A 23,596-nucleotide genomic window follows, 5' to 3' on the forward strand; every position below is an offset into this window, starting at 1 on the left:
TATGACCTTTTAATACGGTTTCTCATGCTGTGGTGATCCCCAACCATGAAATATCTTCGTTGCTACTTCATAACCATAATTTCGCTATTATCATAATTAAATATCTGTGTTTTCCAACCCCTTGTGAAGGGGTCGATTGATCACCAAAAGAGGTCATGACCCATAGGCAGAGAACAACTGGCCTAGAGAATGGCCACCCTTCCCAGTTACAGCACTGTGTCTGTGTCTGTGGTCTCCGCTATCCCCCGAGACGGGTCTTGGAGAGGGATATGGTCCAGAAGACACTGAGGAGCCATAGCTCATGTGTGCCCCCCTAGACTCCTGCATTAGCTGTTAGGAATTAGAACGGGGTGCCGCTTAGTAAGAGCTTACCCAGCATGCACGAGGCCTGCCTGGCTTGTCTTCAGCCACTGCAGAAAAGATGCTCTCCCACTTGGCCGGTGTGGAAAACCAAAAGGGTTCTCCCTTTCTCTCAAGGTAGAGAGATATTTACACGTTCCCATGTTTACAACATTAGAGAATGTGATGGGACAGAGATGCTGATTGGTGGGAAACAGCCCAGCATCTTCCCCATCTCTTATCGATGACATGCCCTTGCCCCTTTAATTTAGCACCAAGGCTCGCTCTTCTCTCAGCATGCCATAGGCTCCCCAAAGTAGCGCTGGACTTGGTGTGGCACAGCTAGTGACTGGCTGTGTGCTCTTGTCTTCTGTGAGGCATATGGATCACGTGGCTCTCCTTCCCCAGACAGCTCCTCCGTAGGCCCTGTTGCTTCCACAGCAACACAGATAGCAAGAGGCCATACCCTTACCTGAGCCCTTAAGTCCCTGTTCACAGCCTGTGGTGACCCTCCTGATGGGAATTAGGAATTGTCTCAGTCCTGTGTGCTCAGGGCAACACCTGAGCCTGGGTCCCAGAGGAAGAACAGAGACTAGCCATTTCTAATTTTGTAGGCTGGAGGTCCAAAGTCAGGTGCTGGCAGCTTCAGTCAGGAAGAGGCCCAGTCCTTCCTACGTCAAATGTTTCTTTACCCCCAGGAGGAAGGTATGCCAAGTATCTAAAGCCCTTTCAGAAGGGCTGAAAAGACAGGAAGCCCAAGTTAGTTTCCTGGAGGCCTTTATAAGGATCACTGGCTGAACACGTGGTGACTTAGGTGTTTCCTTTGGCTGGGGCTGTCACTGATTGTGGAAGCTGGTGGCTGGGAAGAGGCCCCTCCCTATCCCCCACCATGGATGTTATGTGTCAATATAATCTTAAAGGGACACATTCAAATGCTGGTACAAAAAGAGTGTTGCCACACCGGGTGTCAGTAAGATTTCATGAGCTCCACAAAGGACTATCTCTTGTTCTCTGTAGAGAGGGTATTTTGTGTATTGTATCGATGTGTCAATTTTAAAAGCCTATGGCCTATGGCTTAGACAAAAAATAAAAGGTGGGACATCCAGGAAGCAGAAAGGATTTTGGGATAGAGCCAGGCAGGAGATGGCCTGAGAAGACGTGAGGAGACTGACGCATGGTGCCTCAGCACAGGTAACCAGCCATGTGGCAAAATGTAGATTAAAGTAAATTTTAAGTTATGATTCTAGTCAGAGAAGAGCCTAGCTGTATGGCCAAGGTATTTTGTAAATATATTTTGAGTCTGAGTCTTATTGCTGAGATCTTGGGGTTGGGAGGAAGAACCAGATGTAACTTTTACAGTTCCCTGACCGTTGCCCAGCCACTGGCACGTGAGTGGGTGAGCCAACAAATGGAAGGTATCCTCTGTCTCCCAAGCAGGGTCCTGGCAGAAGACATGCTAACACAGAGGTAGACAGTATTTGCTGAGGGCATATTCAATAAGGTAAGCCAGGGTAGGAGGCCAGGAAGCCAGTTCCACCTCACACAGCCAGGAGGCCCTGGGAAGAGGCAGGTGGCCAGTATAGAAACTGTGGGACCAACCTTTCCTTTCACGGTAAGGGTGAAAAAACACAGACCAGTATTGATACATAGGAAACATTTCTTTTGTTAAATACATGAAGTGTTTTACAAACTAAAAAGCTGATACATAGGAAACATTTCTTTTGTTAAATACATGAAGTGTTTTTACAAACTAAAAGGCTCTGGGTTGATCATACAGTGTGGATGTTGGCTGGGCATAGCCTAAAATGGTCATGGGTCAGGAATTTGCCCCTTGGGATGGAATACTGGGCACTGAGGCTGTTGGTTCTATCTCAGGCTGAGAAGCAGGCTGCCTGCATCCAGCCTCAGGCCATGCCTGACGTTTAGCGTTTACCTTTCTTCAACACTGGCTGTCTGTGGCCCCCCAGGCCATCTGAGGTGTACAGCTGCAGGAGGAAACCAGAGACACCTGTTATCTCAGTTCAGTAGGCCCATAAGACCAGAAAACCAACACAAGACAATTGTCATGAATACTTGATACATTTAAGTCAACTCTGTCTACATTTTTGCTTTGTTCTAATGAGACAGGATGTACCTTTTTTTGAACCCCACCCTCCATTTCAGTAACTGGCATGTCCTTTTTAATTGCCTAGGGTTAGAGTTATAGCCCAGTGGTATATGTTTGTATTATATACACTAGTCTCTGGGCTCCAGCCACAGAACCACAAATAAAAAATAATAGTTAAAGAAAGAACCCCAAGTGCTGGGCCTAGATGTTTCTGGTTAAGGTGGTACCCCAGGTGGGGAGGTTCCCCTTCTCTAAAGAGAAGGGGAGATGGTACTGGATAGAGAAAATTGTAAGGGTGGGACTGGGAGGAAAGGAAGAGGGGCTGTGATCTCCATGTAAAGTGAATAAGTGTTGGTGAAGCCCCAAATTTATTTGCTATGTATATGTCTGTATATACATATGTATATGTATATACAGACATATACATTCTTTTTTAAAAGAAAGGAGCCTTTATTATCTTTTCTCTGATAAATCCACATGGGACTACCTCTGTTGTGACTTCTCTCACAGCATAGCCTCAGCCCTGGGTGCAGAGGGCCAAGCACTACCTGTCTTCAGAGTCCTGAGTTCTGGATGTCTCTTAGACACAGAGTGCTCTCGCTTCCGACTCAGATGCCACTTTCCCCCCACGCCCAACTCTGCCCCTGGCCCTGTACATCTCTACCGTTTGCTGTAGTGCTGGTTTATATTTGGCGGCTTCATTGTTATGCGCCAGTCTGTTGGAGGCCTGTGTTTCCTGTTAGTTTGCTACAGTAAACAAATAGTCTCAACCTTGTCAAAAATATTTAAAAAGTGAACCCAAAGTTGAAACCCTTAGTTATTACTAAAAATTACAGAGGCAAGATCTTTCCATAAAAAAAAAAAAAATACCCTGGCAAAAGTTTAAAATTGGTTACAGCCCCATGTAAGTTACACAGCGTTACTGTGTTGGTTTTCAAAACTGCTGTGTGAGCCACAGAATCCCAGAAGCATAGCACCTCTCAGGGCAGGTTCTCTGTCTGGAGGAACTCAGCACACTAGGTCCACCCAGAAACATTGTTTCTACACAAGACAGAATAGGGACTGCTTGCTGCTTAGCCAGAGATGGGCGGGCTCAAATGCAGAGCTCCAAGCAGCTCAGGAAAACCTCACTAAATGTGGCTTGCATTTCTTAATTTGGGCTCTTGTTTGGCTCAGCTACCACAAACTCCTGGCCAGTTGACCCTCCACAGTGGCTCCCTGTATCCCTGGCCACCCTTGGGGTCACGTATGGAACTGACCAGCAAGCATAGAGCGGCTGCAAGACTGTGTGCTTTTCTTCCCATAGGAGGGTGAGCCAGGAAAGCAGAGGGCTCCCCATTTCCTGTCCCTTCTGCTTGGTGTAGTCATATCTGCAGGGACAGGCAGGAACACAGAATGTAAGCCAGAACACTCATCCCACTAGGAACAGCATAAGGCTCTCCATCACACACACACACACACACACACACACACACACACACACACACAGACGCCCACAAGCTGTGAATTTACAATATGAACAATTATCTTTCCGTGGAAACTCTTCCAGGATGGGATTACTGACCTCTTGAATCTTCCATGTCCTGTTCTGTTCTGGAGATAGGCTCTGAGTTTAGAGTAAGTTATTCAGTTTCATTTTCTTTTGTTTCTGGCTTTTTGTTTGTTTAGTGGAAAAACTGGGAAAATAAAAACAGAAATCAAAAGCTTTTCGTTGTTCTTTCCTTCCAGTTTACCAGTTTCTAGCATTTTGTCACATGTTAAAGCTTTTCTTATTCCCTGCCGCCCACCCCACCTCTTTCTCTCTCTCTCTCTCTTTCTCTTCTTCCCTCCCTTTATCCCTCCCTCCCTCCCTCCCTTCTTCCTCTGTCTGTCTCTCTCTCTCTGTCTGACTTCCCTCTTTCTTTGTTCCCCATTTTGTCTCCCCCTTTTTTCTCTGGAGGTGGGTCTCCCAAATATTTCCCAGGCTGGCCTCAGACTGTGCTTAAGGGATCCTCCTGCCTCAGCTCTCCTGCCTGCTCATTTCTTCTGGGTACTCCTTTTCTCTCAATACTCAATACTCAATGCTTATGTCATAAGGACAGAAACATTTTCTCATGTAACTTCTCCAACTCAACCAGAGTCCGGGCCCTTTTTGTTTTTTGTTTGTTTGTTTGTTTTGTTCTGTTTTTCAAGGCTATTTCTCTGTGTACCCTTGGATGTTCTGAAATTCATTCGGTAGACCAGACTGGCCTTGAAGTCAAAGACCTACCTGCCTCTGCCTCCCAAGTGCTGGGATTAAAAGCATCCATCACCACCATCTGGCTAAGTCCAGGATTTTTAAATCTAATTACACTTTGACATTTCCTTCCTGCCTTTCCTGCCACTCTAGGACTATTGAGTCCTGTCCTCTGTGTGGATTGCCTGCTGGGGATGTTAACTCTGTTCCTCTGTTTGTCAGGATGTGTTCAAGGCACATATCTGGCTAGAGCACTGGGTAAACCTGGTGTTCCACTTCGTGTCAGTTCAGAAATCTTTATCTGTTAGTAACCCAATTAAGATAAGCAACTGGAGTGGTTCAGACCTAGGCTGTAAGGAATTTCCTAGACAGTGGAGTCAGTCTAGTCTTATCTCATCTGGGACAGTCTGAGTGGCAGAGATCTTGAGTTGGCAGATAAACCCAACTGTTAGATGCCAGTGAGTTCTGGCACTGGCATTTTGTAAAGGGCCCCGAGGATGGGAGCTTCTCTGGAAAATTCCATGTTGGGGATGAGGATAATTAGTGGCACCAGCAGGGCCTCCTACCCCGTGAATGAGACTCCTAGCTCTGATAATTGAGGCTTACAGCTAAATCCACACATGCATAGTTCCCCGTCTTTGTCTGCTGCAGCTTGCAAGGGGGAGGAGATGGAGAACTGCTCTTTCCTCTTCTGGGTCAAACTAGATAAAGCCATTTCCTTTCCCCAGTGCAGGTCTCCCAGGTTTCTGCAGAACAGTGAGCAAGGAAACCAAGATTCCAGATACGGTGTAGTTGTGTGCTGTTGGCGTTGTAGGACTTATGGTTCATGGTTTTTTTTTCTTCTCATTGTATATATGAAATGTGAAATGCTCTAAAGGGTTATCTAGGATTACATCCAATACAGTGTACTAGCTTCTGAGAAGCTGTGGGCTTTTATTGTTGAGTTAGCAAACGCTCCATCCTCCTGTCTCAGCTTGCCTATGCTAAGAGTTCTTTTTAACTAGTTTGTGTCTATGACTGCTTTGATTGTTTATTTGTCGATGCACCACCTGGGTGCCTGGTGCCCATGGAGGCCGGAAGAAGATGGTGGACCTGGAACTGGGGTTACAGACGGTTGCGAGCTGCCATGTGGGTGCTGGAAATCAAACCCAGGTCCTTGGGAAGAACATCCAGTGCTTTTAACCATTGAGCCATCTCTCCAGCCATGTCTAATAATTCTTTAAGTAGGTCGGTGGAAATTGTTCTCCTGTTGTATCTGTTTCTGCATATCTCAAAAACACAAATACAGACTTATGTGCTGAATGAACATGTTCAAACAGGGACATCACGTCTGCCCTCATAGGACCCCAAACTCAGACTAAGGCAGGTATGAGGGTGAGGCAGAGACATGCAGACCCGTGAGGCTTCAGTGTGAACATAGAGGATTAGTATTCACTGGCCTTATTTTCTGGAAATTAGTGAACTTCTGAGGGATGGACAGACTCTACTGTGGTTGTTGTTAGGTAATGCTAGTGATGAAATTACAGGCTGAATCTGGGTGCAGTGGAGAAGCATGTTTTGTGCCGGACTGGATACATAGTTTGCCCCCAGCTTCCTGAAGCATAACAGGAGAAGCCACACCTCAGCCTCCATTTCCTGAGGTGAATTGGAGGTCAGGCCTCTCCCTGTGCCTTGGGCTTTCTCAAGCTCAAACTTTCCAGCACTCTGATACCCACTTCCACTTCCAGAACTCCCAGAGCCCTTCCCTGAGCTTCCCCACATCCTGAGTGACCCTCCCACTCTAGGATAGAAGACACTTACTTGATTTGGTGCCACTCCCTAAAAGGTCCTGAGCATTGTGTGAATCTGACAACTGCTGGGTGACTAATTGCCCACATGTGACCCCGGCATAACTACAAAACCCAGCTCTCATTTCCAGGAAAACAGATTGTGCAGACGGCTCCAGTGCCTTTCTGTCATAGAGTAAAAGAAGTGACAATCAATGCATTTGTTAACTGAGTGGACAGGGACACCAGCCAGATGGGCTGCAGGAGATCAGGGGCATCCTGCCTTGGCTTCCAGGGGCTATCAGATGATATTAGCTTTAGGGCTGGTGGAAGCCAATGATCTGCCAAGCAATATACTCTAACCTGCTGTAGACATATTTTCTTCTTCTTCTTCTTCTTTTTTTGTTTTTTTGTTTTTTTTTTTTTTCGAGACAGAGTTTCTCCGTGTAGTCCTGGCTGTCCTGGACTCACTCTGTAGACCAGGCTGGCCTCGAACTCAGAAATCCACCTGCCTTTGCCTCCCAAGTGCTGGGATTAAAGGCGTGTGCCACCACTGCCCGGCGACATATTTTCTTCTAACTGAAGTGTTTCCTCCTAGAAGGAGGGGGTAGGGTTCCAGCAGCTAAGGGAACTTTCGAGCAGGAGGGAGGTGGGAGAGTTAGAAGATTCACAGAGCCACTCCCCCATCAGAGGGAAATGCCTTCTGTGGAACTGCCTGCAACTTGTGCACGGGGCTCCAGGGATGCTTTTGTGAGTTATCCCCTGCCCTCAGGTGGAGGCTTAGCTGCAAATGAGTCACCCATGCTTCTGTAAGTAACCCCAGGAAACACAGTGCTTTACCCAGGTAGACTCAGTGAGATTGCCTGCCTATGGTGGATCCTGTCTCTCCAGGGAGAAAACTCACAAAGAGTTTAAGTCAGATGGGTTGGTTGTGAACGGCTGTTAAGGGGACTAAAGATAGCTAGAGATCATTCTGGCTGACTGCCTGTGACATTTTAATTCTCCACAATCATGAAGTTCTAGTCTCTCAATCTGCTGGATCTTGAACACAGATGCCACTCAGAAGACCGTCCTCTCTCACCAGAAGTCACACCTGTGATAGTAGAGCAGGAGCTGGTTGCCTCCCTGCGAGCTGGGCAGAGTTCAAGGCAATGGGGGGAGAACACCATACAGTCTGTGCTTGCCATGGCTGCCTGGGCTGCCCGTTGCCACTGCTAGCTCCCTTAGTATCACAGCAGAGAGGACTCCGCTGCTTCTGGCAGAGATGCTATGGAGTCTCCAGTCTTTCTTCATTTCTACTACTGTCCCCTCCAGCTGCCCAGTCCTTGTTCTGTGTGGCCAGAGGCTGGCTGAACAGAGCAGGGGGTGCTGGGGGCATCCTCCAAGAGGATGGAGGTTATTGTGACGCACCACACCCTCAGAGCCCCAGCCGCTCATTGGACCACACAGCCAGAAACGGGAAGCATTTTAAAGCATCTGTCCCTTCCCCTGACCTTCTGACCACCCAGAAGGTGCACTTTGGTTCCTCCAAGGGCTCACTTTCTCCCCTTGGACGTCTTTGCTCTTCATCTCCCCCTCTAGCTTGAGTGAGCGGAGCAAGAAAATAGGCAGTTGTTGCAGAAGCTCTGAAAAACAAAAGGTCACTGTTCCCACTGGAACAACGCGCCCTTCTCCCACGGCATGTGCAGAGCCACTGAAAGAGCCCCAGTGACAGCCAGCCTTATCTACATGGCCCCGGATCCATCCCTTTCACATTTTCCACGTCCCTCCCTTTCCCCTTTGGCCTCTGTCTATCACAAGAAGCCTGGGTTGGGGCAGGGACAGAAATAGATCTCTAGGTCCAGAAATCACAAGGGCATGGCCTGCCAAGCTGCAGTCTGTGCCTGGAACCTGGAGAAGATCTAATTCTTTACCTCATCAGCTTTAGAGCTCAGGCTGGTGACACACACAGACCCTGGGTCTATGAAAGAAGGGCTGTCTAAAGCTCATAGCTCTGTGGAAGGCAGGACTGGGGGCATTTATGCTGTGTGGCTTCATCCCTAAACTACATGACCTCCTAGGTGAATAACAAGGAGTGCGCTCAGTTTGGGCAAGCTGAATGTGTCTGCGTTGTCCATTTCCCTTGTCTCAGAGCTATTCCTTCCAACATCCATTTACTGTTGTCTTCACCGAAGTGTTCTGAGGGGAAGATGCTGAGTAGCTGGGTCGGTGGTAGTACCTGTGAGTTAGATCGACAGAGAGGGCTTGGAGGTACTGTGGTTGTTAGGAAGTTCATCTGGCAAGTGACAACCAGGGACACTTGGTCCTGCAGGCCAGGGATTCTTGGCCTTGTCGTAGAAGCTAGGAGATATCCATGTCATGAACTGGTTGCCGTCGCACTGCCAGGCATCACCTACTGGGAGAAGAGCCAGTTGTTATCTGGCCCCAGAAAATGTTTCCATTTTAACTCAAGCACATCGGCTTCATTTCCTGTGGATGGGAAAGAGTCACGGGATTCAGAACGGTCCTGCTCCAGTATTAGCGGAGGGTGGCTCACGGAAGGAGTCAGACCAAAATGATGCCACTCTGGGTGGTTCAGCTTACCATCTCTGTGGCTTTGCCCAGATGCAGGAGAAGATGGACTGTGCACAATTACACCAGGAATCTCAAGTCTGCGGCTGCAACTTGGAAGTCTCCATCACTATCAGGATGGCAAGTGCTGCTTCCCACCCAAACCCACATTTTATTTTTCCTGGGTGATCACATCCCTATGCTGTTCCTAAGACCACATGCCTACCTCAAAACTTGATCTTCCTGAATATAAACTCCTCCCCAAGCTATCTCCCTAGGATAGTTCCTACCTCTGTGCAGAAGTCCCTGTTGGTTCTGTTGGTCTGTGCTCCACAGACTCATATGGGGGACTCCAAGGGCGACTGGGAGTTAACACTGAATAAGCACATCCTTGGCTGGGTCTGAGGCCTGTGAACCCAATACAAACCATGGCAGTTCTAGGGAAAGTACTGGAAAGAAATGTGTCTACTTGGGAAAGAGGGATTTGCTGACCATTCCCAAATGCCTTCACTACGATCAGATCAGTCCCTTACAGTCCTGTGTGGTTCGTGAAAGCACAGTGAGCAAGCCATGGGAAAAAAGCCAGTAAATAGCATCTCTCCAAGGTCTTTGCCTCAGCTACTGCCAGCCATCAGAGTCCTGCCCTAAAATTTTCCTCAGTGAAGGAAGGGGTTGTGACCTGGGAGGTGTGAGCTGAAATTAACCCTTTCTTCTCCAGGTTGCTTTCGGTCATTTATTATAGAAATAGACAGCAAACTAGAACATGGGAAACCTTGGCCTGTAAGTAATGTAAAAACTATAAATAACTAGTTTCTGGTTATTATGAATGACCTGTTCTTAGACATTATCACAACAACATGAAATGGACAAAGGCCACATGGGAGGGGTAGGTGGTAAAATATGTGTCCATATTGGTTTCTTTTCTTATCACTAATAATAGCTTAACTAGCTGAGACTTAAAAGAGGAGGTTTGGTGTTTTTTTTTTTGTTTTTTTTTTGCATGGTTTGAAAGGACACAATCTGTCATAGCAGGAAAGGCATGGTGATTGGTGGCTCCTTGGTGGGAGTATGTGGTAGTTGTTCATTACATGGCACTGAGCAAGAAATCGAGTGAGGAGGAGGGTTTGAATATAAATTCCAAGGCCCACCCTCCTAGTACCCCTCTTCCTCCAGCTAGACCCCATACCCTAAAGATTCACAATCTCGACACAGCAGTACCACTGACTAGGGACCAAGTTCTGAAATACATGAACCTGTGGGGGTGCATCTCACACACAAGCCCTTACAGTGTGGTAACAATATCGACAAGCCGTAACAGTGTCGTAACAATATCTCTAAGCTGTAACAGTGTAGTAACAGTATCTACTGGAAGCATGGCTTGGCCTTTCATTTTAACCATGCCCTGAGATGAGTGGGAATTTTAAGTCTTGATTAAGGCCACTTAGTGCTTTTTGAGAGTTTAGTGTATTTTGTGTCCTATCAGGAGATCAATAAGATATTTTCCCACGTCTTCTTCTAGAAACTTTAAGGTCATTTCACTTTAGTCTGTGACCCATTTCAAACTTGATTCTAAGATTAAAATTTTAACATATTTTCTGTGAAGCCCCATGCTTGCACTCGTTGGTTTACTTGGCAACACTGTTTATATGCTTAGGGCAATGCCGAATGGGTAGGGAGAGTTTACCTCTGTAATACACCATTCTCAGCATCTGACACATCAGACAGAAACAATTGGTCATAGACATGACCAACTGACAGCAACAGAACATTGCATCAGCAAATGCAGAGCATGCATTTGACTGTGTAACACAAGCAGCTTGATGCTCACAGATCATCAGCTAGAATACAGGGCCAGCCATGCAGTGTCTTCATGAGGTTTAAGGGTTAAACTCATATACTGCTGGGGCACAGTGGAATTAGGCTTTGCATATGTAAGTATATATTTACATATTTATGAGTGCATTTACATACTAATTAAAAGAAAATCCCTAGGCAGTGGTGGAGAACACCTTTAATCCCAGCATTTGGGAGGCAGAGGCTGGTGGATTTCTGAGTTCTAGGACAGCCTAGTCTACAGAGTGAGTTCCAGGACAGCCAGGACTATACAAAGAAACCCTGTCTCAAAAAAACAAAAACAAAACAAAACAAAAAACAAAACAAAAAAAAAAGAAAAAAGAAAAAAAGAGAAAAAAGAGAAAAAAGAGAAAAAAGAGAAAAAAGAGAAAAAAGAAAATCCCTCAGTGTTTGTTAATGAAGCCTAACTTTTCTTGGTATCCCATGAGTCAAAGAAGACTTAAAATGAAAAAATCCCAGATTCCTACCTGTGGACTTACAGACATGGTAATGTGTGATACTATAATAGATTGGACAGGACTAGAGCCAGTCCAACTCATTTCTGACCAGCTTCATCCCAAGGCTTCCTGATGTGGTCCTTCTCTTGTCTACAGCCTTGGGGAAGATGCTGTGTGCTCTCCACTCCAGCAGAGAAACCCCATAGTACAGACCTATTTTCTTACACAACGCTTTTTAGAAAATGTCCTTCACAACTCTAGTCTGAAGTACTTTACCCAAAGTACTTCCTCCACAGAGACAACAGGGGTGTCTTCCCTGTGTTCAGACAGGTCTGAGAGTTCAACACGGCCCACTCCTGTAACTTTAGTGAGTGCTATTTCCAAACAACTATGAGGTGTCACTGTACCTAGGCTATAATCTGACCTAAGTCCTAGTAGTCTGTTTGAGAAGTGTCTAACTACGGAGCAAACCGGCTTTATAGACAACGTGGAATAAATCTCTCTTTGAGCTCACTGTGTAGTTGGGTGGACTTAGAGAGACTCTAAAAAGCCCAAGCTTTCCACAACTCACATTGCTTCTGTGAACCGTGTTGGTGGGAGAAGAGACAAATATGGGAACATATTTGCTAAGTGCACTAGCCGTGTACCAGTTAGCACTTTGATGGGTGGTGTCTTCCTTTAATAATTTAACGATTTGCTTCCCCTTACATGCACAAAACAAAGGTTCGTGCTAAACAAACTCAGCTGCCCAGAGCGTTCTTCCTCAATATCCCAACACTTTTCTATGCCAACACCTGCAGGCCTCATCGTACACCAAGGCCCACAGTGATGCTCCTGAACTCCACAGCGCCGCCCTTCCCGGGCTCAGCCATGAGCAGAAAGGCTCGCTAAGCTCAGAGCTGTGGAAAGCTGGAACTCCGGTTCTGAAAACAAGAGCCTCCTGGCGACAGGCAAGCTGTAAAAGCGCCTGGAGAGGTAGTGAGCTGAGGTCACAGTTGGTCGGGATTTCTCGATCCTGTTCTTGGCGGGACCAGAAGCCCCTGACTCTGACCAGCCTGGACCGCCTAGGCAGGCAAGGCCGATCTAGGTCGGATGGGTTGTTCTCCTGGAATCCCCTACCCTGTAGGGTCTGTAAGGAGCAGTGGATGCCAGGGTCATGCTGGTTGTGGTATCCATTCTGTGCCCCACTGTGCAGGGGGAGAAAGGTCAGAGATGGAGTGAAGTATTATCCAGCGCCCCCTTCCTACAGGAGCTCAGACCCGGGTCTGCAGGGAGCAAGCAGACACTGGGGTCACGATGGGTGGAGTGGCTGTCTTGTGTTCCCCGCCCGCGCCAGCGCCAGCGCCAGCGCAGCTCCCAGCGTCTTACAGACGGTGGATGATCGGGAGGCGCGCTCTGGCTCCGCGCCATTCCCCAGTGATCAGGAGTCTGAGGGGAGAAGCGCCCACTCTGGGACACTACAAGCTGGTGTCCTTTCTGCGCCCCTTCTGTACCCGGGGGAGCAAGGTAGGCAGCATCCCTCCCACTCGCGGCGCGGGTCGTTAGGCTGGGGGCGGAGCGGGGGGGCTGGTGGCCACGTGGCCTCACAGGAATGCGCTGGCGCGAGGTTCGGGCGCGGCTGAGGAACGGGCAGGAACGCTGGCCAGTGGGCACGAGGCACGGTCTGTTCCAGCCAATCATAGCGAGGTGGGAGGGGCTCCCCGGCGGGCGGGGTAGGAGCGCATCGCGGGCGGGGCGCGCGGGGGGGGCGCGGGACAACTGGCGGACGGAGACGGCGGATGGCGCCCGGCCCCTCGGTGAGTGAGCACGGAGACCCCACGTCCCGTCCCAGGCCGCTTGCACCGGCTGCTTCTTTGCTTTAAAAGTTGCACTTCTGCCCAGGTCCCCGAAGTAGCTAAACCCCACCCTCGGTTTGCGGGACCGCGCACAGTGACAGACGGCAGCGAATAACCACCCCCGAACACCACCAGTTCAGCGCTGTCTCTGGCACAGGACGGCGGCAAGGAGCTCCCAACTTCAGTTTCAGTTGCCCCCAAATCTGGCCGGTGTTTCCCTCTCTAGGCCCAGCAGCCCCTACCCCACTCCCTGCTTTAGTGAATGTCTCTGGACATGGGGCAGCAAGAAGCACCCACAAATTTGCAGGTAGCCCCTAGGCACAAACAGAAGCAGCCTCTTAACCTATGCCTGAGGTGTTCTCAGGCATAGATACCTTAGCATGTAGCCCTCTGTTCAATGATTATCCCCAGACCCAAGGCAGCAAGAAGCTTCCCAACTTCAATGGGTGTCCCTAGATACAGAGCAATGAGCAGACGCCCAACTTGAGTGAATGTCTATCTTCGGCACAGACAGTAGACAGTCCCCAGCATCACTGTGTCCCACAGCCTGAGGATAAGGCCCAAGGGCATGTGCAGTATTGACCAGCAGCCTCTGGCCTGGAGATGTGGGGTGAATTCATAGGTCGCTGAAATTGCATGAGAGAAGTCATCTTGGGGTGTTTGAATTGAGATCCATAGGATCCTAACGTGCCCTTTAGGATGAAGGTGCTGCTGGGTCTTTTTGCTACCCCCCCCCCCCCATCCTCCCTGTTGCTCAATAATCAGGGTAGTTCTTAATCTGATGTGCAGTAAACAAAAGCAGGTGGTTGGGCCCTGGACACTGTGGGACACCACCATGTTTTGAATGCAGTATGTCAGGGTCCCAGAAGGCAGTAGACACGCTTGGTGTGGACTCTAAGGTAGGATGCATCTCAGTTATAGCCTTTGCTGGAGGAAGAGGTTCTTCTGGACTCAAATGGCAGCCATCTTTCCTTGTTTTCTTTGGCTGGGCCACACAGTAAGCTGTAATCTGGGCAAGGGGCAGCATTTCATTGCCCGGTTTTTTTTTTTTTTTTTCTTTCTTTCTTTCCTTTTTTTTTTTTTTTTTTTTTTTTTTTTGATTGAATCTAGGTCCTCGCCCATACTAAGCAGGTGCTTCTTTACTACAGCTGAACACCTTGCCAGGCAAATGCTCTGCTGCTGAGCCACGCCCACAGCCTCAGCTACTATTAAAAATATATTTTGGCACTTGAAGGTCTGAGTTAGAAGGATCTTGAGTCTGGCCAGCCTGGGCTACAATAATGAGATCTTTCATATAAACAAGAAGGCGGGGCTAGGGTGTGCCACGCAACAGGCTGGGTTTGCTCTCTAGTAAGTGCTGAATTAATACAGAGGTAAAGGTGTGGTGGGGATGCGCCCCCCCCCCCCCCCCCCCGGGCTCGGACGCCTGAATTCTCAGTTCCTAGCTGGGGTGCTGTTTGGGTAGGCTTAGGAGGAATGGTTTTGAAAGAGGAAGTATATCCTTTGAGGTTTCAGAGCCATGTACTATTCTGAGTATGTTCTCTTTGCTTCGTGCGTGTTTGCTCCAGGTGTGTGTTCTCAGCTTCTGTAGCTACTGAGCCTGATGCCATGCTCCGCCCATCCCAGTATGCCCCGCCCACCCCACAGTGATGCACTTTTACCCCTCCAAACAACCAGTTACCCAAATAAACTGCCTCGGCCTTGGTGCTTTATCACGGCAATAGAAACATAACTAATAACATATATTAAAAAATAATATATGTGTCTCAAATACCAATTTTTACCAAGAAAAACTTTTATTAGAAAAGATTGTTGAAGTTTTATACTTAAGTCTCTTTAAATGCTTACCACGCCTTTCTGGCCCCAAGAGCTTTCTGTCATTTTATTGGCGTCAGTACCAAACATGTGAGTCACCTTGTTTGAAGTCACTGTCCAGAGTTATGCAGTCATTCATGACTTCTCAGAGGGAAGACCTGCTACATCTGGTGATGCCCATCATTCATTAGCTTCTCTGTACAGACCAGTTATTAATGGAAGGAGTTTCAAATGCTGAGGGACGAGGTAAAAGTCACTTATTGGAAATAACATTTTGGTTTTGAGGTGCTTCAGTTAGAACCATGGGCTCGTGCTCGCACAAGCTCTCCTACTAAGCTACACCTCCAGCCTCCTTTATCCTTTGAAACGTGGCTCTTCTAGATTTGCCACAAGTATTCCCTTGGTATTTGGCCGTGTCTCTTCTTTGCTGAGATCCTTCTTGTGAGGCTTGAAGCAAGCTCTGTTGGTTCCAAATGGAGAAGTTCTGGGTGGGTGGGTGGCTCTGTGACTGGGTCCTGGGTTATCTGATGGAGTCACCACTAGCCCTGTGACTGTCCACTCTAGGCTTGGTTCTGCTCAAGTGTGACGTCGCTGGGAAGCAATGTGTAAAAAAAACCCAACCAACCAACCAAACCAACCAAAAAATGCTCTACACCTGAAAGTGTTCTGTGTTTACCAGAGCAAACTGAAAATTCAGCAACTGTGGCTGCTGTCATCTGCAGATGTCAGTATAAACCATTTTCATAATCGAAACCCCATTGTATCACGCATCATTCTTTAATTGCACGACTCAACGGTAAGCGCACAGTGGAAGGTTATGTCTGGAGATATTCAGAGCTTATTGATGTCCATTCCAGAGGACAGTTGGCTTGGCTGGTAGTGGGATGTAGTTAGTTATTGTTATGGTCTCTGGAGATGTTCTTTGGGGACGATACATTGGGATGGGTGCTCTAGGACAGACAGCTTGGAAGGGTCTGAAATAAACTGAGACTAGACAGCAGATGGGCCATGGACGGATCTGTGGGCAGGCAGCAAGGTAGTGGCCCTGACCATGGATGGGGACCTGGACTGTAGCCTCTGGAGAGAGGCAACACCTATAGGAACATGTGAGATTACAGTGCACCCTAGGAAGGTCCTGCCTCCAGCCCTACTCAGCTTGTGTGCACCCCTCTTTAGGATCTTCTGCCCCACCCCATTGACTGGCCCTTCCTTAGTGATTGGGCCTGCATACTGGCTTTTGCCTATTTCTCTATATGAATTTTCAGAAATTGATTATGGATCAAGGCCGTAACTTTTCCTAGTGCTGTTGTCCGTTTTTTTTTTTTTTTTTTTTTCATCTTGCTTTTCCTGTGTCACATTACTACCATGTACACCTGCTCCCAGAAAGTGGGTGTCTGTGGGTTGGGTTGGTTTTCCAGAGACAGGGTTTCTGTGTAACAGAGCCCTGGATGTCCTGAAACTCACCAGCTGGCCTTAAACTCACAGAGATCCACCTGCCTCTGCCTCTGCCTCTGCCTCTGCCTCTGCCTCTGCCTCTGCCTCTGCCTCTGCCTCTGCCTCTGCCTCTGCCTCTGCCTCTGCCTCTGCCTCTGCCTCTGCCTCTGCCTCTGCCTCTGCCTCTGCCTCTGCCTCTGCCTCTGCCTCTGCCTCTGCCTCTGCCTCTGCCTCTGCCTCTGCCTCTGCCTCTGCCTCTGCCTCTGCCTCTGCCTCTGCCTCTGCCTCTGCCTCTGCCTCTGCCTCTGCCTCTGCCTCTGCCTCTGCCTCTGCCTCTGCCTCTGCCTCTGCCTCTGCCTCCCGAGTGCTGAGATTAAAGGTGTGTGCCACTATGCCCGTTTGTTATTATATTTTGACTAAACGATGAGGAAAGAGGTAAAATGTTTTTCAAGTTATTAGGTTTAATATTTTGTCTTCCGTATGTCACCTTCTGATACAGGAAGTGATTTGGGGAGTTGAATACAACATAAAATAACTGCAAAGCCAATACTGTGCTTACTCACAGTCACAGCACCAGGGAGGTAGAGGCAGGAGAATGTTGACTTTGAGACTAGCTTTGGGTGCGGACCAAGACTTTGATAGTTATATGGAGGATCTCGTAGGAGAGCCATGGACGAGTGTGCCTAGAGGGTAAAGCATGGCTCTTCCACACGGTTATGGCCTGGCTGACTGAGTGACCTGGAGAGGAACGAGGTGCTGATTGGCCCAGGCAAGGCTACAGTCACCAGAATGGGCTGACAAGTGGGCCTAAACTATGGTGTTAGGAGCAGGGAAGGCTGAAGGCCTGGGGCTTCACACCTAGTTCAGAGACACACTGCTGGGGCCACTGTGTGATGCTTTAGGAACTGTTTCTGTTTTTCATTCTGGGTGTGGCTGGTGGGTGTCATCCAGCTTCCCTTGGATCCTGCACCACTTTTTGCAGCACTGGGGATTGAACCCAGGGCCTTGCACATGCTGGGTCACTGAGCCACAACTCCCTCCTGACGGCATCTCTTTTTAAAGCACTTCGGACATTTGCCTTGAGATACAGCACTGAAGACTCCGGAGGAGTCATAGGTGATGTTTAAGCTGAGCTGGCGTCTTCTCTCATCTCGTCTCATTGGCGTGGATGATTAAGACTGTATTAAGTCAGGTGTAATGGCTCACACGTGTAATTCAAGCATCCATGAGATAGAGACAGGAGGTTCACTTCAAACTGGAGGCCAGCCTGGGCTACAGTGTGAAGCAAAACAAAACAGAAAGAGAAAAGATTTACACGGGAGAGGCCCAGGAAACAAATGTATGTATATATTGTTTTGTTTTGTATTTTGGTTGTTTTTTTTTTATTATTTATTTTTTTATTTTTTCGGTGCTAGGATTTAAAGTTAGGGTTTTTGCCAGCTAGCCAGGCCTATAGCTATGCCCCCCAGACCCCCCTTTGAAGGAAAATAGAGTCACAATTTCAGTTTGGTTTCTGGCTCTCTTTAAAGAATATGAAATTAATGAATTGAAGTAGTCTTTGGTGCCCATTCTAGAGCTATACGCTCAGGATTGAAGGCCCAGTCTCTGACGAGGATAAATGGTGAGGTGTCGGCACCATGAAGCAGTGGGCTGACCCATAAGACCAGGCCTTGTGCTATACAATGTTAGTTCCGGTTGGATCCTTTATGGTGACCTGCTGAGGACCAAGTGTGGATGTGTCCAGGGGATTTCACAGCTGAGTGGTCCCATCTCCGAAAGCCTCGGTTTGTGTGTGAGAACCCTTGGAGTGTATCTTCACAGTGTGTGGGCCCAAGTCTGACTGGGTCAGGGGTCACATGGGTGGGGTGCTATTGAGGCCCTGCAGAGAAAGCCTTTCTGTGTGGGCTTGGCCAGTTTGCTTCTTGGCACCGGGCAGCCTTCTGGCTTCAGAAGTGATAGGAACACTGATTGATGCTTTGCTGTCAAGCGCTTGACTCAACAGGGGTGGGGGTGAGGTGAGGTGGGGTGGGGGAAGCAGCCCAGTGAGCCAAGTGGCAGAGCTCCGTGGGTACCTCCAGTTCCCCCAGAGAAGCTTCGCTGCAGCTGTGTTCTGTGGTGCATTGTGGGAGAGGCCGGCTCCGAAGGCATGGTCCTATGCTGTGTAGAGCAGCCAATTTTCAGTCAGAGCCGAAGACTGAACTCTGTTGGTTCTGATAGGGTTCTCCACGTACAGCCTGGAACCCAGGGTCTGAAGCGGAGGAATGCAGCAGGGCCTAGGGCACTGGCCCAGACGGGCAGGTCCTCTGCTTTGGAACAGAGTCCAGACATGCAGGGCCTTGGATGAGTTCACAGGAAGGAATGAAAGTGCAGGGTTTTGCCAAGCAACCAAAGCAATTGGGAAAATAATCATAGGTACTTGTAGCAGGGAAGCGAGATTTATGTTTTCCAGGATGTGTGGTCTCCACAGTGATTCTCTGAGGGGGTGGGAGGGCTGTGACTGTGAAGAGCCACATCCGCCCTCCATTGTGTCTAGACATAAGGTCATCAGAAGATAAGACGCTTGGTGACCTGCAGACCACAGCGAGAGGAAGGAGGTTGCCTGAACTTACCTGTCACCTTGGGAGACTTTCAGTTCTATACCATTTTGTAGATGGCTCACCTTCATGGGCAGCTTGGGAACCTGTCTTTGGGGTGTGCTCTTTTTAAAATTAATTTGTGTGTGTGCACATATATATACATATATGTATGTATATGTATATATGTGTGTGTTATGTGTGCATATATGTGTGTTGTGTGTGTATATATATACATACGTATATATATGTATGTATATGTATATATGTATATATATGTGTGTGTTGTGTGTACATATATACATACATATAAGTATGTATATGTATGTATATGTATATATGTGTGTTGTGTGTGCATATATATATGTGTGTGTTGTGTGTGCATATATATACATATATATGTATGTATATGTTTCCCACTCTCCCAACTCTTCTTAGCTCCTCTCCACCACCTTACCAACCAACTTTGTATTTCCTGTCTCTCAAAACAGAAATAGAAAATGAAAACAAATGAGAAATGTCTAAGACCACCAACAACAACAAAAAGCCAAAAAAGAAATATAAAGCTCAAACAAATAAACAAATCCCCTTGTTCACCAACTACTCCTGGCCATGGAGCCCACCCTGCAGCGTGGTTGGTATGGTATGTTCCAGTGACACTCCCCTGGGGAAAAGAACTTATTTTTCCCATTGCCAACAGATATCCGTTGCAAGCAGCTTCTTGCTTAGGGGCAGGACCCTGTGTCTCCTTCCTCCTCTCAGTACTGGGACCCTGTCAGGCTTGAACCTGTGCAGGTCTCTGAGTTCATGTGTGCACCAATCTTGCTGAGTCTGAATGACAGCGGTGGACGGTTGGAGTTAAGAGAAACTGAAAGCCAGGATGCGCATTCAGCACATCCGTCCGTCTTTCCGCAGGACAGCAGTGACCCTGTGCAGGAGAGGCAGGGACAGGAAGGCCCAGTCTGAGCTGGTTGGTCATAGTTGCTGGTCAAGTGTGGGTAGTGCCAGCTAGTGGTCAACCAGCTTTGGGGAGATGAGGAATCAAAACCAGCAGCTTTGCTCATGGATTTGGATCTGGGTCTAAGAGAAAGAAGAGAATCGAAGATAAGCCCCACGTTCTGTTCTGTTTATGGAGAGAAGCCCGTTAGGAGGACCAGTTGCCCAGATTTAGATTTGTCTGCCTCCCTGAGACAGGGAGTGGGTAGCTCCCTTCCAGGTTACTGTATTAGGCGGTCTTAAGACATACAGCTGACACTGAAGCTGCAGGTTTGTGAAATCACTCTGTGCTTCACGGAGCTAGGAGAACGGGGTGCAGAGTGTAGCATCCAGAGGCCTACCCAAGAGAAGCAGGTGGGAAGGGGTCTGTTGATGCATGGAGGTAGTCTCTGATAACCAGGTTAGGCCCAGGTTGCTGACGAATGCTGGGTTGGTGTCTAAGAGTCAGCAGCTGATTTGTGGAGTGAGGTCCTTTGTCCCAAGGGTCCCATGCGAGAGTCCCCATGTGTTTCCTCCTTATGGGCAGAGGATGGGTCTCCTGAGCTCTTTGTGCAGTGATACCTGCTTATGGATGGTGGTGCAGATCCTTAACAGTGCCACTAGAGGGGACACGCTCTTCAGGGGTGCAGGGATGGGTGTCTTACCACAAACTGCAGTAATGCCATCTTTCTCCTAACTTTGTCCCCAGCTGAACTGGAGGGGTGGGATGGGAACAGGATGGTGTTGATTCATAATGAGATTTCTGCTAACGGCCACCAGAGGGGATGCATTTCTCAGGCTATACACGAGTCTCAGTTCACCCAAACAAACAGGTTGAACATTACTACTTAGCCATTGTGGCAGTCACTTATGGCCACACACAGTCCAGCTAGGATCTGAAGCTCAGTGTTGGCCTCTAACACGTGATGGTACTTCGTCCTGTCAGCAGCTACACAGACCTCCTGGGATGCTGCTGTCCCTTGGTCAGCCCCCTCCCAGATCCAGGCGGACCTTGCTCCTATACCATTTATGGGTCCCTTTGTTCTAAAAAGACCCACCGTGCCCTGAGCAGGAACTCCAGGCTGCCCACTCCCAAGTTCCAGTAGCCAGCCACCACCATTTCCCTCAGTCTTCAGCCTTCTCAGGGTGGTATGTTCCTTCCCACCGTGCTGGGCAGCTCCCTTCTTGGTTCCCAGCTTGGGCAGCACTGTCTACCTATACTCACTGTCTCTCCGTCTATTAAAGAAGTCTTCCTGGTGGACCTGAGGCTCTCCTGCAGCCAGATATGAAGTTTCCAAACATTTGGCCACCAGGACAAGCGCTCTTCCTTGCTGGCTCCTGAACACCTAAGTACAGAAACATATCACAGCCCTGGATATTTCCAAGAGTTTGAAGAATTGTATGTGGGGCATCCCCATGGTCAGCAGCAACCGAGGGAGCTCTCTTTCGCCCCCCCTGGTTCCTTCCTGCCCCCACTAGACTTTTGGGATGGTTTGTTTTGAATCTGGCTTGTTCGCTGCTGAGGTCATGAACTTCCCATTTCTGTTCTATATTTTCTTGGTCTAGGCCTGCTAGTCCAAGTTCCAGGCTTAGATGGCTGTCCTTACAGGCCATGGACAGCCAGGGGCTAGTATATACTTCTAAGGGACCCTCAGAAATGCCAGGGGAAGGCTTGTCTGCAGAGGCTGCCCAAGAAGCCTACATGGGCATAGACTGTCAGTTCAGATGATCAGAGCCTGTCTGGTGACTGCTGCCCTCTGAATGATGAATTCTGTCATGTTTTGTTTTGTTTTACAAACATAATGTCCAGTCTCCTGAAGAACATGGGCAAAGGCATTACCAAGTCAACATGCCATTAGAACTGCACAGACATTTAGATAACAGTATACAGTTAGGGTTTGTTTAGATGACATGAGTCTTTGAGACATTATTGGTTTGTGTCAATTGTGGTCACGATTTGGGCATCCCCAGGCGGGCTTCAAGGAAAAGTACTGTTCAGTGGTAAAGTACCGTCTTGGTATGCTGATCTTCAAATGCAGTGGGACCTCGCCTGCATGCCTCCTCCTGTTTGACCCCCACCTCTGTCAGGAGCCTCCCGGGACTGTGTACAGAATGCACACTGCTGAATTCAGCGAGGGTGGCAATGCAGGCCAGACAGCAGCTCGGCTCAGGTGCTCGGCTGGGGCTGTGCTTGCAGCTCCTTCTCTGCCCTCTTGCATGTGGGTTCTTGTGAGGGCGGTAGGGTCCAGGAAGCTGAGCTGAGCTGTTTGGAGCTTTAATGCTATATACAGCGAAGTGGCTGAGCCCTGAAGGATATTCAAGAGCCATCTTGGGGAGCTGGGTTAGGAGATCCTGGGAGCACAGTGGATGCAGACACCTGAGGCAGCTTGGGGGCCTCTGCACAAGCCATAGGCTGCAGCAGTGGAGACACTTCTTGGTGCATTGGTCACATTGTCAGTGGTTTTCCTCTGTGTAGTGGGGCTGTCTCCTCAAACTTACAGATGACCAGGACCACCAGCTATGCCCCTGTAAGCCATGGCCCAGCTTGTGCTGGCCAGAGCCACCTTAACCGTCACCCCTTCTCACTGGTGGCCTCTTCAATGTCACCTTCACCTGGAGCATGTCCAGAGTCGTGCCTCATCAGTTTATGAATAGGGCTTTGTTCTTAGGAATTACTTAACACCATATTTCATGTCAAGGAGCCCAGGTGAGAATGCATAGCCATTGTCTCAGGCTGAGAGGAGAGAGAGAGAAAGAGAGAGAGAGAGAGAGAGAGAGAGAGAGAGAGAGAGAGAGAGAGAGAGAGAAGTGGCCAAGACAGTGAAAGTATACCCAGGAGCACAGTTGCACAGTTTCAGGACAAGAACATAACATTCTGGAAAGGATTGCACAGGAAAAACACCTGGCTATGCAGACAAGCAGTGGCCCAGAGGTGGTGTTGGCTGGGTCGGTAGGCATTGCCACCAATGAGGTTAGTGGGCTGTGCCAGCCAGGTGACTGGGCAATGCTGATGACAGGGGCAGTGGGCAGTGCTGGCTGCAGGACTTGTAAGCTGCTTCTCTACCTGAGCAGTTCCAGGCTGTTTGATCTGGCCCACAGCTGGCTGTTGAGATGAGCGATTGCTGACAGCCGGGGACTGGCTGTTCCCAGCTGCACTGGTCATACCAGCAGGAAGGTGGGAGCCAGCTGGACTCTTCTTACACGTGTTTTAAGTATTCATAAAGCCCACGCAGCAAGAATGGCTGCAAGTGTGAGCATTTGGGCTCAGGGGGCAGCCCTACACGCAGTGCCCCTGCAGGTATGTGCCTGCTCCCAAACACATTCCAGACAGGGAAGCAACGTTCTGCCTGCTTTCGGGAAGGGTGTTTGCCGCCTGCCATTGGTTACCTCACAGACCAGTAGAGTGAGCTCAGAGATGCACAGGGCCCATGCAGGATGGCTTTGCTTTTCTCTAGAGCCCCCAGGCACTGGTTCCCACTATGGATTCTAGCTAGTCTCTGCTGAGTGACAGCATCCGCCTGGGTTTACCTCCGGACACTTTCAGTGGTACCCAGTGGCTACGGTCCTTTGGTCCAAGCCTTTCTGGACTATAGAGTTCAAAGTACTTACCGATTGCTCTCATCTGCTCCTCAAGGGCAGAAGGCTTGCAGTGGGTACGTCTCAGGCCTGGGTTTGTGTTCACAGAATGCCACTCAT

At 48.7% G+C, this 23,596-nt stretch overlaps 1 protein-coding gene and 1 long non-coding RNA gene across 3 annotated transcripts in view; one reads left to right on the plus strand and one right to left on the minus strand.

Moving 5' to 3' along the window:
- Positions 1-2,103: 2,103 nt before the first annotated feature.
- LOC143434648 (uncharacterized) lies at positions 2,104-4,217 on the minus strand. The gene is made up of 3 exons (XR_013104289.1): positions 4,011-4,217; positions 3,706-3,816; positions 2,104-2,324 (listed from the first exon to the last, which is right to left on the minus strand). It is a non-coding gene; the product is annotated as an uncharacterized LOC143434648 (long non-coding RNA).
- Positions 4,218-12,993: 8,776 nt separating this feature from the next.
- Positions 12,994-23,596, plus strand: part of Arhgef10 (Rho guanine nucleotide exchange factor 10) — a 100,766-nt gene continuing 90,163 nt past the window's right edge. The window contains exon 1 of one of the 2 annotated variants that reach the window (XM_034520282.2): positions 12,994-13,064. The gene's annotated coding sequence lies outside the window, so the exon portion shown is untranslated. The remainder of the gene's footprint in view (positions 13,065-23,596) is intronic. The other variant, XM_034520280.2, reaches the window with a different exon arrangement.

The sequence above is a fragment of the Arvicanthis niloticus genome, chromosome 16 (genome assembly GCF_011762505.2).
Source record: "Arvicanthis niloticus isolate mArvNil1 chromosome 16, mArvNil1.pat.X, whole genome shotgun sequence".
NCBI classification, from domain to species: Eukaryota; Metazoa; Chordata; class Mammalia; order Rodentia; family Muridae; genus Arvicanthis; species Arvicanthis niloticus.